This window comes from Engystomops pustulosus, chromosome 6 (genome assembly GCF_040894005.1).
Source record: "Engystomops pustulosus chromosome 6, aEngPut4.maternal, whole genome shotgun sequence".
NCBI classification, from domain to species: Eukaryota; Metazoa; Chordata; class Amphibia; order Anura; family Leptodactylidae; genus Engystomops; species Engystomops pustulosus.
In genome coordinates, this window is record NC_092416.1 from 40,095,836 (window position 1) to 40,109,101 (window position 13,266).

The 13,266-nt window shown below is 42.1% G+C and overlaps 1 long non-coding RNA gene across 2 annotated transcripts in view; it reads left to right on the top strand.

The window, feature by feature from the left end:
* The window catches only part of LOC140134960 (uncharacterized), a 162,972-nt gene extending 149,946 nt beyond the window's left edge, over positions 1-13,026 (top strand). For both annotated transcript variants that reach the window (XR_011856434.1, XR_011856435.1), the window contains exon 3: positions 12,916-13,026. This is a non-coding gene — a long non-coding RNA (uncharacterized lncRNA). The remainder of the gene's footprint in view (positions 1-12,915) is intronic.
* The last annotated feature ends 240 nt before the right edge of the window (positions 13,027-13,266 follow it).

A 13,266-nucleotide genomic window follows, 5' to 3' on the forward strand; every position in this document is an offset into this window, starting at 1 on the left:
AAACCATGCTTGTCACATCCCACCAGTTTGGCTCTATAGATAGAAATGATTTGTGATGCAAATGTCTCAACAGCCTTAGGGTATCCCAAGCCCAGGTGGAAACTACTCTTACTAATCCAGATTTATATTACGTAAAAAGTTAGCAGCCAAAATGATACAGCTGTATTTAAATGTTACTATGCGACAGGGAAACATATTCTCCAACTTTTATGGTAACCGAGCAACAGAGATACTGTATTTACAGGCAGTCCCCGGGTTACGTACAGGATAGGTTCTGTAGGTTTGTTCCTAAGTTGAATTTATATGTAAGTCAGATCTGTATATTTTACAATTGCAGCTCCAGCCAAAATTTTTTTGGTCTCTGTGACAATTGGATTTAAAAAATATTGGATTGCCATAAGAACCAGAATTAACAATAAAGCTTAATTACAGACACCTGTGATAACTGTTACATCTGTTTATTGAAGCCTAAGGCTAATGTATAGTAAATTACTAACATCCAGAGGTCCGTTTGTAACTAGGGGTCATATGTAAGTCGGGTGTTCTTAAGTAGGGGACCGCCTGTTTTCAAATAACTTACAATGTGTATTGAGCATATGAAATTGTAACAGAAACGGAGTCTTAGGCTCAAAATATTGATAACATAGCTATAACACAGGTTGTTGACTTCAGATTGGAGGTGATGAAACATCCAGCAACCCCATACATTAACTCATAGCACTGTCAACCAGGATATTGTAGGTCATTCATTTTACCAGCCAGAGATAATACAGAGCTGCTTGTTTCCATTCCCATTCTGTGTTTATCATCTGATCATACCATGAAAACAGAACAAGAACCAAGCTTAGTACAGACATGCAGCACAAGGACTAAGCTCTGTACTGAACTACAGCATGAGGGCCAGATTTGCACAAAAATACAGCGTCAGGATTAGCCTCCATACATAAATACAGCACTAGGATCTGTCTCTGTAGAGTATAGCACCAGAACAATGTATATAATCCTATAAAAATACTTAAAATCAGCTTCATCCAAAAAAACATTTAAAAATTTTACTACTTGCCATATATGTAGGAATGAATACAATTGTAATCTAGTTTTGTGATGTTGCAATAAACCATTACTGGAATTCTAGTAGATACCAGGCACACCTACCCTCCTGGGCTTGTTTTAACAGGGGTGTGTCTGGTTATGTAAAGTATTGACTGGAAGTCAAGGTGGATTCTGAACTTGCAGGTCAGTTTTTAAATAAGTCATCCCCCGCTGTAATTGGAGCACAGTCATAGGTGGTGTTGTGTAGGGTTATTATTTGTTACATATTTTTTCATACATATTTGGTTATTGAAATGGCATCTTTTAGTCATATAATGAATAACTCGATGCATTACACATGTATCTGTGGTGCATAATATTTTGGTACCCTGTATACAGGTGTATATACAGGTGTTTGTGGGACTGGTTGAGTGACTCATGGCATCCTCGTGCAGACCTATCCCCAACACTTCCTGGGACATCGGGAGCAAGAGTAGACAGGGCTGAATTTATCATCCAAGCTCCTGCACTGAATTTAAAGGGGACACATTTCCCATAATTTTTCAATTATACCCTGTTTCCCCAAAATTAAGACAGTGTCTTATATTAATTTTTGCTCCTAAAGAGGCACTGGGTCTTATTTTCAGGGGATGTCTTATTTTTCCATGAACAAGAATTTACATTTATCGTTGAACAAAAAAATCGACTTCTCTAACTTACTTATGACTCTCCAAACTCTGAATTTCATGCTGTATTTCTTGTGACTCCATTTCTATTAGAATCATTGACCCCAGTCTCTCATGTTTTGTAAAAGCACTTCCCATAAATGACCCTTCTTATCCTGGTAGCTGCTGGTATTACATTTGCAGCACAACAGTGATTTACTTCCATGAATTCTTCCCCATGTCACAACCTTCTGCAGCATCTAAAAGATTTACTAATACTAATGTATGACGTGGGAGGAGCTGTTGCAATGGCGGCCGCTAGGTGTTATTTTCAGGGGAGGCCTTATATTTCTAAGCCCGAACAAAATTGTAGTAGGTCTTATTTTCAGGGGATGTCTTATTTTAGGGGAAACAGGGTATTGATGTCCTCAAAATGGCAGAGCTGTGGCAGGGCTGGGAGTATTAAGTTACTGATTAAATTGCTATGTCAGCACTTTATGATAAATACCTGTAAGGTAAGCTCACCCCCGCCCCTCTCCATAGGAATACACAGCGCACTGCGCTGTATTCTGTAGAAAGATAGTCCATGTCCTATCTTCCTACGGCCTACGCTCCCGTACGGCGCCGCAAGGTCATTGAAGTATATGCCGTTTATACGTCGGCCGCATATACGTCCCCCTTAGGTTCGTGTGAATGTGGCCTAAGTAGGATTTTTGGCTGTAGTTTTGGCCCTAGACTAGTTGAGCCGAAATGCATTGGTCTCTTCTTCCCTACCTATAACTCATTAATTTGTATGAATTTTGTATTGATTTTGTTCCAGAGCTGCCAGAGCTTTTTGCTCATTGCTGTGTTGGACCACTTAATGACCGGAAGTCTGTGTAATCTCCTATATATGGATTTCACCCTCTATTGTGGGAAAAGTTGTGGGCGAGTTGCCTTTTTCTTTTAACTGATTTTAGGCCTCTAAAAGGTTCACCATCTCTGCCATATTGTAACTACAGGCAGTCCCTGGGTTACGTACAAGATAGGTCCTGTAGATTTGTTGAATTTGTATGTAAGTCAGAATTGTATATTTTATAATTGTAACCCTTGCCAAATTTTATTTGGTCTCTGTGACAAATGGATTTTAAAAATGTTGGATTGTCATCAGAACCAGGATTAACAATAAAGCTTAATATCAGACACCTTTGATAAGTGTTATAACTGTATACTAGGGCTAAAGTACAGTAAATTACCAATATCCAGAGGTCCGTTTATAACTAGAGGTCGCCTGTAAGTCGGGTGTTCTTAAGTAACAGACCGCCTGTATTAGAGAACCACCATATTTCATACCTGACAGAAGATGTCCTAATTTTCAGCACATTATTCACCACAACTTTCCAAGACCATTCACCTAAAATAGATATTCAGTACTAACCTACAAAGTACAGAGTTCCTCTCAAGTTATTAAGATTTGCTCTGCAGACGTAAGTCACTGCATACAGGGAAACATGAATCACAATCTGAATATAATATGATTCTGTCTATGAATAGTTCAAAACACTATGGAGGTCATTTACTAAGGGCCCAAATCGCTGTTTTTCGTCAGGTTTCCCGAAAATTACCGGTTTGCGCTGAATTCCGTCCGGTTTTCGGTGCACACGATCGGATTGTGGCGCATCGGCGCCGGCATGCATGCAATGGAAATCGGGGGCGTGGCCTTCGGAAAACCCGACGGATTCGGAAAAACTGCAGTATTTTTTTTTAAAAATGTGTCGCTTCACACGTGCTTAAATGCACCAAGGATAGTGAACTCGGGTGAACTCCGGCAGACCTCGGCCCAGCAGCGACACCTGGTGGACATCGGGCGCACTACCTTAGTGAATCGCCGGAAGACCCGAATCCTCGACAGAGAACACGCCGCTGGATCGCGACAGGACCAGGTAAGTAAATCTGCCCCTATAAGTCAACTATCAATCCTTTCACTCTTGTCTAATTACAAATGATGAATCGGCTTAATCCTTAACCTTTATTTATAATGAACTCTCAACTTGTGATTGGGATAGTGATGAGCACAGTTGTGCTTCCACCACTAACAAGGGACATATAACAAGTTAGAGTAGGGACAATAATCCAAGTTGAACCTACAAAAATCTGCATAGAAACATTATTTCATGTGCATTTATTACTTAACGCCACTCAGGGTGTTCCCACAAATACATCTCAGTACCTTCAATCACAAGTAAAGAAGTCCATCTGTCAAAGCCGGCCTAAAGGGGTATTTCCACAAAGATAAAATTCTTAAATATGCTCAGCATAACAAAATAACACATTCAATGTTATCAACAAAAATGCAGCATTTCACAGATATAATACCAATCTGTCTCTATCAGTCCCTGTGAAAACAATTACAGTTGCCCCAGGATCCAACCATAAATCTTTTGACTAATGTCGGACAGGACAGATTCTTCTCATGAATAGCTTCTCCTATCTGCACACTGCATTGAGCTCTGCATCCTGCCCCTCCCCCCTCCATTAAAAGTAAAAGAGATCAGACACAGGCACTTCTTGCCAGCAAGCAGCATGCAGAGTTTACTCTATAAGCCACAGATAAAATGAGGTATTTATCCAGGGGAGGGAGGCACCTTGTGTGCGTTATAGCTGAGATGTAGTCATTGTGTGTTATATCCATCTCATGGATCTCTGTTTCATCTCTTTTTCTATGTGTCAGATACTAGTAGAATGTTTAGAAGCAAAATAAAAGTGTAGATAAACCCTGGACCCCATTACTCTAAGCACATTGTCAGCACACAGCATCTCATAGTACTGCAGAGATCATGAATTGTCTGCTTAGAGAGTCCCCGACCGACACTCTGGAATCTTACACTGACCATCACTGAGTGATAGGAGATAAAACAGCAATAAAACTGGGTAATAGGGTTCAAAATTATCTTTATTGTGTAAACATCACTAGGGGATTAAAATTTGAGAACTTTCTTTCATTGGCAAACCCCTTTAATGATGGAGACATCCATCATTAAAGTCAGGACGGAGACAAATGGCTACAATTGCAAAACAGCTGAAAGGTTTAGAACAGTGATGGCGAACCTACGTCACGGGTGCCAGAGGCGGCACTCAGAGCCCTTTCTGTGGGCACTCAGGCCATCACCAGAGATAACTCCAGGTATCTACCTGTAGTCCCAGACAGCCCAGGACTTGCTGTGGAGAGGTATTTTAAAGTGACAGCTCTACCTGGGACTATTTTATGCTTTATTGGTGTCCTCAGGGGCTGGTATCAATGAAAACTGTGACAGAGAAGGGAGTATAAATCACAAATTAAATTTCTGTGTTGGCACTTTGCGATAAATAAGCAGGTCTTTGTTGTAGTTTGGGCACTCGGTCTCTAAAAGGTTTGCCAACACTGGTTTAGAAGATAGGGCAAAATGGGGGACAGAGAGAGAGTAAGTACGGTAATAGGAGGTTCAAAAGGTATAGGGACTTGGGACTTATCACTAGTGAACTCTAAAGCAGAACTATTAAATCCTCAATGCCTTAACTCAGGGCCGCAGTCCTATAAAGCTTCCACCCTGATCAGAAACTTTCCCTAGTTACATGCAGTCCCTAGGAATTGACCTATATATGGGTGGGGTACTAGTGGGTTTGAAAGCTCAGATTAAATCATTTGCAGACAAACTCCCAACACGACATGCACTGCCCAATTATACAGTGACCATATAATCATGCATCAGACATTCTAGTACTAGGGTGTAGCAAAGTCTTCATAGATTCTCAGAGACAATAAGTCGTGATTTGCCCATAATCTCCATAGATGGGGGAGAGTTTCACAGAAAGGAGGGCATGTAATTAAGGAGGCATGACCTTAGCGCTGAAGTAGCACTATGCAGTGAATACAGGAGCAATACCGTGTCTGCAGAGGATAATATGATCAGACCCAGTACAGCTATGATCTCACATCAGCCCCCCACTGGTGGCCATTTCCCCCTGTAATTGTGGCCCTAAATCTTACAGGTGGAAACTTGTAAGTGAAAAATTTGACTATTATCATCTGCACTATTCATTTATGAAATTAAAAAAAAATTGCTTCAGGGGTTTAGTTACTCTTTAAATTTTTGGTCTAACTGGTACGGAGTTAACTATTGATTATATGGATTCTTGACCAACTAATTCTTCCTGCTGTACAACATTTTCCTACTATATTCGGAAATATCAAAGCAATGATAAGAAACAAATATAAGTAAATTAGTGATCCAAATTGCAAATTAGCCAGTAGCTAACACCTATACAAACATCTGAAAATATGTCAATTCCATGGGCCAAACCCTTATTCTGCTCTTTGTAGTAAAAGTAAAATCAGAATTGGCCAAGAAAATAAAGGAGGGGACTGGAATTAGTGAGTCAGCATTCATACAATGTTACTGGAGTTCAATTTGTCTCTAATGATGCAACTCTAGGCAGCTTTTGCAGTACAGGAGTAAGAGTACTAGAAATTTCTTGTATTTTTCCCATATTTTGAAGGGGTTGTCCAGGAATAAAAATATATTTGCTGAGCGCTTCAAAAATGATTCATGTTTTATACTTACCTCTCTCTGTGCTCCTGTTCCCTAATGGTACCGCCCATCACTGCTGGTCTGCGTTTGTATACAAAGGCTACAAGTACCTCCAGACCACTGCGGCACTCCTGCTTCATGATTTTCCGCATTCACATGACCGTTTGGGGACGTATGTACTTCCACTATAGACGGCAATAGCCGAACGGAGCGATACAGTGGCACACATGTGCGGCACCGTGCAGCTCTGTACATGGGAAAAAGATAGGTCACCCCTCTTCCTCCTATGACCGCCCGGCCGTAGCTGTGTGAATGTAGCCTAAGTCGGTATTTCAATGGCTTATTACCTTTAATAGGACCATGCCTTTTATTGGATCATCATAGTAATTACCGTATATACTCGTGTATAAGCCGAGTTTTTCAGCACAAAAAATGTGCTGAAAAACGTCCCCTCGGCTTATACACGAGTCAATACATAACATGCATACTTAAAAAATATTTAAAAAATAATAAACGTATATACTCACCCTCCGGTGGCCCCGACGTGCAGCGCTGCTCCCCCGATGTCCGCGCGGGTCCTCTTCAGGCTTCCGCGCCCGTCTTCTTTCTTCTGCTGGGCGCCATACTAGGCGCCGCCTGGGAGAAAAACAATGGACATCGGGGGAGCAGCGCTACGCATCGGGGCCACCGGAGGGTGAGTATATACGTTTATTTTATTTTTTTTAATGCTGGTCTCGCTGTATATTACTGGGGGCAGGCTGTATATAACTGGGGGCACGCTGTATACTACTGGGGCAAGCTGTATACTACTGGGGGCAGGCTGTATACTACTGGGGGCAGGCTGTATACTACTGGGGGCAAGCTGTATACTACTGGGGGCAGGCTGTATACTACTGGGGCAGTGCTGTATACTACTGGGGGCAGTGCTGTATACTACTGGGGCAAGCTGTATATTACTGGGGGCAGGTTGTATACTACTGGGGGCAAGCTGTATACTACTGGGGGCAAGCTGTATACTACTGGGGCAAGCTGTATACTACTGGGGCAAGCTATATACTACTGGGGGCAAGCTGTATACTACTGGGGGCAGGCTGTATACTACTGGGGGTAGGCTATATACTACTGGGGAAAGCTGTATACTACTGGGGAAAGCTGTATACTACTGGTGGCAGGCTGTATACTACTGGGGCAAGCTGTATACTACTGGGGGCAAGCTGTAAACTACTGTGGCAGGCTGTATACTTTTGGGGCAAGCTGTATACTACTGGGGCAGGCTGTATACTACTGGGGCAAGCTGTATACTACTGGCGGCAAGCTGTATACTACTGGGGGCAGGCTGTATACTACTGGGGGCAGGCTGTATACTACTGGGGCAGGCTGGCTATATACTGGGGGGGGTCAGTGACCAAAGCATTTCCCACCCTCGGCTTATACTCAAGTCAATAGGTTTTTTCCAGTTTTTGATGGTAAAATTAGGGGTCTTGGCTTATACTCGGGTCGGCTTATACTCGAGTATATACAGTAACCTTTCAGCAAATTGTGTTGAAAATCACATTTACTCCTCTTCCAATTTTAACTCTAGTTTTCAGTTGTTTCATAGCTGGAGAGTAGAGAATACCTGCTGTGACTTGCTCACATCTCCCATCCCCTCTGCATAGATGTCTGTCTTACTAGTAAGAAGGAATTTAGCAGATATAAAGGGAACCCGTCACCAGGAATAACATTTTTAGCTGGTGACAAGTTCCAATAGCCTATGCTATGCTGATTTTAAAAATATCTTAGTCAGCATTCTGAATCATTTCAATAATTGACATTAACATTACACGCTAGCAGCGTGTGGGGAGTCCTGGGTGTCAGGATTCGGGCTGTGTGGATCCATTGGACCACCGCGGGAGGTGGTACTAGACGACACCTGGGACCGGAGTCTAAGTTGCACCTTTTCTTCACCCGAGCCCGCTGCAAAGCGGGATGGTCTTGCTGTAGTGGGATACCCCCAGGTCTTTCCACAGGTGCGACCAGCCCGCGGTGGTAGCCAAGGTCGAGGTACCTTAGCAGGAGACAGTCTTGGGGTCAGGTCCAGGCACAGGCTCAGGCCAGGCGGCTGAGATGCAACGTCAAGTCCAATCCAGGGTCAGCAACAGGAGGTCCAGGCAGATGTGAACGGTAACATAGGCACACAGGCACGCAGGACACACAAGAACACTGGACACGGTAACTTAGGAGCAGGAACACACAGGAGCAGGAACGCAGGATACACAGAACACTGGACACGGTAACTTAGGAGCAGGAACACACAGGAGCAGGAACGCAGGATACACGGAACACTGGACACAGTAACTGAGGGGCAGGAACACACAGGAGCAGCAACACAGGATACACGGAACACTGGACACGGAAACTCAGGAGCAGGAACACACAGGAGCAGGAACGCAGGATACATGAGAACACACAGGCATGCTGGAGACACAGGAACGCAGGAGACAAAAGAATGCGGGAATATCGCTGGGAAGCATTTTCTAAGGCTGTGAGACACAAAGATCTGGCAGGGGACACAGGTAGAGGCAGGCTTAAATAATTTTGCTGAAAATGGCCAGTGCCGGTGTGCAGGCCCTTTAAAGAGTCAGAGTGGGATCGCGACGAGGTGAGTGACTAGCCGTGAGACCAGGGCAGCAGTGGGGTACGGGTGCGTCTGCGACCCTGGAGATAGGTCGCAGGTGCACTCGTGACACTGGGGTGATGGGGTGCGGATGCATCATGTGTGCCTGTGTCAGTCTCCTCCACACTCATGCAGCTCCCTCACTCCTCCCCACTTCCTGTCATGTGCATTGAAAGGGCAGGGGAGGGAGATGATGTGGAGAACGTCAGGCTGTGGCTGCCCCTCCATTGGGACTCATCATGTGCTTCAATAGTAAAAGTCAATTAAGTAGCACAGGCAGATAAGTGCAGAGTGCCCCTAGTGCCATTATGTGATACAATCATATCTAAATGTATTTAGTCTACAAAATTTAGAAGTCCCTGATTGAAATGATGAACGGTCCCATAATGTTTCTTTAATTTTGGTAAATTGGTAATTTAAAAGAGATTTTGGTATATCCAGCCTGTATACAGTATACTGATAACATATCTGTAGAAAAGGTCATCAATATCAGATTGATGTGGGTCAACACTTGGAATCACTACAGATAAGCTGATTACAACTGCCTCCGGAACCAGAAGTATCACAGATAACAGAACCAGAAGAAAATTTCCCTGAGGACTTTGCTCTTCGATTTTGGGAAAAGGCCTTACAAGATCATGATCTTGCTGTGATGTGAACAATATTCATGTAACTGAGGCGGTCAGATTTAAATTAAGATTTCAAGTGTATGTATAAGCCATTAATATCAATACATGGGAAACTCCATACTTCATAGCTTGACTTTTTTTTGTCTATAAGTTCAGAAAAATTGATGCTATTCATTATATCAGTATAATTTTCCACCCTAGTAGTAATTGCATCATAACACTTGGCTCCTGTCCCTGGACTTACGGGAATCACTTCACCAATGGGCAGGTTGAAAACGGCACGTCACGTTTTAAATATGAGTAACCTATGAGGGTATGAATCAGAACTCTTATTACATATAATTACATTTTTTCAGTCAAGATATTCTTAGCAGTACTTAATCTATGGTAAATTATGTATTTTTGTAATACACCAGTATAACCAGGAAGAAAATGATGTTATGTCATTGATGTCATAGTTATAGGTTATTATTTATGTCATGAATTCAAAGAACATCAACAATGATGAAGATAACAGGAACAATTCTTATTCCCTACCCTACGCGATTGGTGATCATGGGGAGTGCGACCACTTAGACCCAACCGATAATCATTTGAATGGGTCACCTTGTTGTCGCTAAAAGCAGGAACTCAGGGATAAGCTGCCCATAAAGCCACATGAGTTACTTATTGAGTAACTTCCTTATTTTATTGGTTTGTCAGCATATATTTTATTTCTCAATACTTATAGCTGGAGTCCAATGTTACCAGAAAAATCCATGTGCCATGTAGCAAACAACAATCCATCTTCATTAAATCAAAAATTACATGATTATAAACTGAAGAAAATTGTATAAAAACATAAAAAATTGAGCATTTTGTGCTTTTGGGCTTGTATATACTCTTTCATGGAGGCTCATATTTTGTTCCTTGCCAGGACAGCTGTGGAAGGTGTAGCTTTTGGGGTATTATTATCAGGTAACACATCTCCCCTTGCTGAATTTTTGGGTTAGATATTATACCCCATTTTTAATAGTTTTATACTGTTTTGTCTGTGCTGCCCATTGTGTTGGAATGTCAATGCATAAGAAATGCTAACACAGGCATCCAGTATCTGTTGTTTCAGATGCTGTACACCTTGTATCTACGCAGCATAGACAATTGCCTTCAGATGACCCTAATGGTCTGAGCATTCCTAAATGAACAGCTTCCTTGGATTGGTCGTTGTGAACTGATCCCCTTAGAATTTCATCTTTGTGGTCATCTGAGGGCAATTGTCATGGCAAGCATGACCTCCTAAGACTTTTATTATTTGGGTCATCTGAAGGCAATTGTCATGGGAAGCACTGCTAGAACAGTAAACTTCCACAATCGGTGCCCTCTCCATACTACCCTTACTGCTGTATGACTAATATAGCCATACATCAGTAAGAAACTGGTTAAAAAGCATTGCCCTTATTCCTCTATGGTTCATTTTCATGGCTGCAATGTTAAAAAATTAGTTTGTAAACTTATATGCAACTCACCTGAAGTGAGTCCACTTCAACATGCTGCCGGTATGGAACTGGTACTTAGTGATAGTCTTCCAACATACATCTATGTTTACTAATTATGAGATTTAGGAAATGATACATAATGCTTTGCTGGAACCTTGAGATAGAGATATGTGATCTTCTGAAGAGAAATCCCGGGGGAGCAAATGAGTGAGAGACAGTGGCTTTGTGTGACTCAGATCTGCTATATCATTAACCACTCCCTAAGGAAGGAGGGGGTTGAGAGAGACTTGGCTGTGTGGGAGAAATAAGCTTGAACACCAGTGTCTACAACTCCACACCTCCATAACTGGAACAAAAGTATTTTTTTAGAAGAATGCTGGCTCTAATCCTATTGATTGAGGCATCAATGGAACCTGTGGTTTGTGGAATTGGGGCGCTGGTGACAGGTTCTCTTCAACAATTTTTTTAGGTTGAACCTGGTTCAACAATAATTTGTACATATTTTAAACTTTATCGGGTAAATCCTGAACAACATAAATGTGTTGGAGATTATATTAGTCATTTTGGAAGGGCTGCTACTAAAAATTAAAAGTGAGTTATTGGGTAATGGATTAAAATATCCCAAGTGCAATTAAGGTGTTGTCCCACAACTCAAAATTTGTCGTTACATCTCTATCAACATTATGAAGACAATCCACCTTATGGAACCAGGAAAAATGTTAGTTCCTCTTTTCTTTTATAATTGACCATCCTGAAGTTTACCATTGTCCAATCAGGAAACCTGAAGAAGAGGTTACAGAGAAAGAGTAGGGTACATGTTTTCTAATACTATTAAAGGGAAAAAACTGCATTTTCAGTAAGACATATTTAGTGCCCTTTCTGTGGCAGCAGGTGACAAAGAGTTCTTTTAAAGAACTACTCAAACATATATGGTCCTTGCAATGATGTATCATTTGAACCTCAACTCGTTCTGCACTGCTTCAGAGGCTTGTAAGTCTATAGGGGCACTCTCCATATATGATGTATATGCCCAATAGTCAAATGATGTGCGACATGTCAGAATTACTATGAGATTCTGACTTCAGCTGCACTTGATCATCCAAATTTACAACAGGTCTGGACTAGTGTAGACTGAAGCTGTAACCTGCACAGGTTGTACTGTATATACTGGCGTATAAGACTACTTTTTAACCCCTTAAAATAATGGCTACAGTGGGGGGTCGTCTTATACGCCGGATATACGGGGGCCGCACTGTGTGAGGTGTTTTTTTTTCCCCGTCAGCGCGCAGAGAGCCGCTTCCTGGGACCGCCGCGCATGCGCGGCAGTCCGCCTCTCACAGTCATTAGAAGAGGCTTAGTACGCGCTGACGGGGCGGCGCGCTGTATGCTAATGCAGCCGCCCTGTCACAGCGGTCGGCGTCACAGAGCTGGGGGTCACAGGCGGCACTTACAGAAGCATGTCGGATCTTCATTAATATCGCAGCTTACAGTTATGATCACCAGGCACTTGCTCTCTTGTTTGTTTTGCAAAGTTTTAAGCAGACTTCTTTTCATTTGGGAGAGGGGTAGTCTTATACAGTGAGTATATACCAAATTCTATATTTTTAGGGCAGAAGTTGGGGGTCGTCTTATACGCCCAGTCGTCTTATACGCCGGCATATACGGTAATTAATTTGGCTTGCCCAGGCATCCTCGGCATGGCTTGCCTTCCACCATGCTTTTGGCACCAAATGGTTTAAAAAGTATCAAATTCCATGAAAAGTGTCAGGAATTTGGCCTTTTTTAGCTTTTTGATGGCAAACCAAAAACAAAATCCCTACTCTTTTTCTAGAAAGTCATTTCCATGAAAAAAATACTGTAGTATGGTTATTGTGAAATTTCCTGAAACAACTTTTTTTATACACATTGCAGGTTTCCATATCCATTCATTCCATAAATACATTTTTGGGAACGAAACCAGATATAAGGAGAAAGAGGAACAGAGGTGAAGATGCTGAGAGATGCAAAATAAATATTCTTATAAGGACAGAACAGTACTCTCTTCTTTTGTTTGATACTGTGATTATTTTACTTCTCTGTAACACCTTTTTTGCCATATATGTACCCCATGTACAGTGCAGAATGGAACTCCATATAAAAAGATTATCGTTATGGATAGGGGAGAACTACTGCTTGTAGCAAGTAGCAAGGATCATTGATGTTGCTGAAAAATGGTATACTCCTTTGCACCCAGAAGAGCAGGGGCGTAACTTGAAGAGGTGC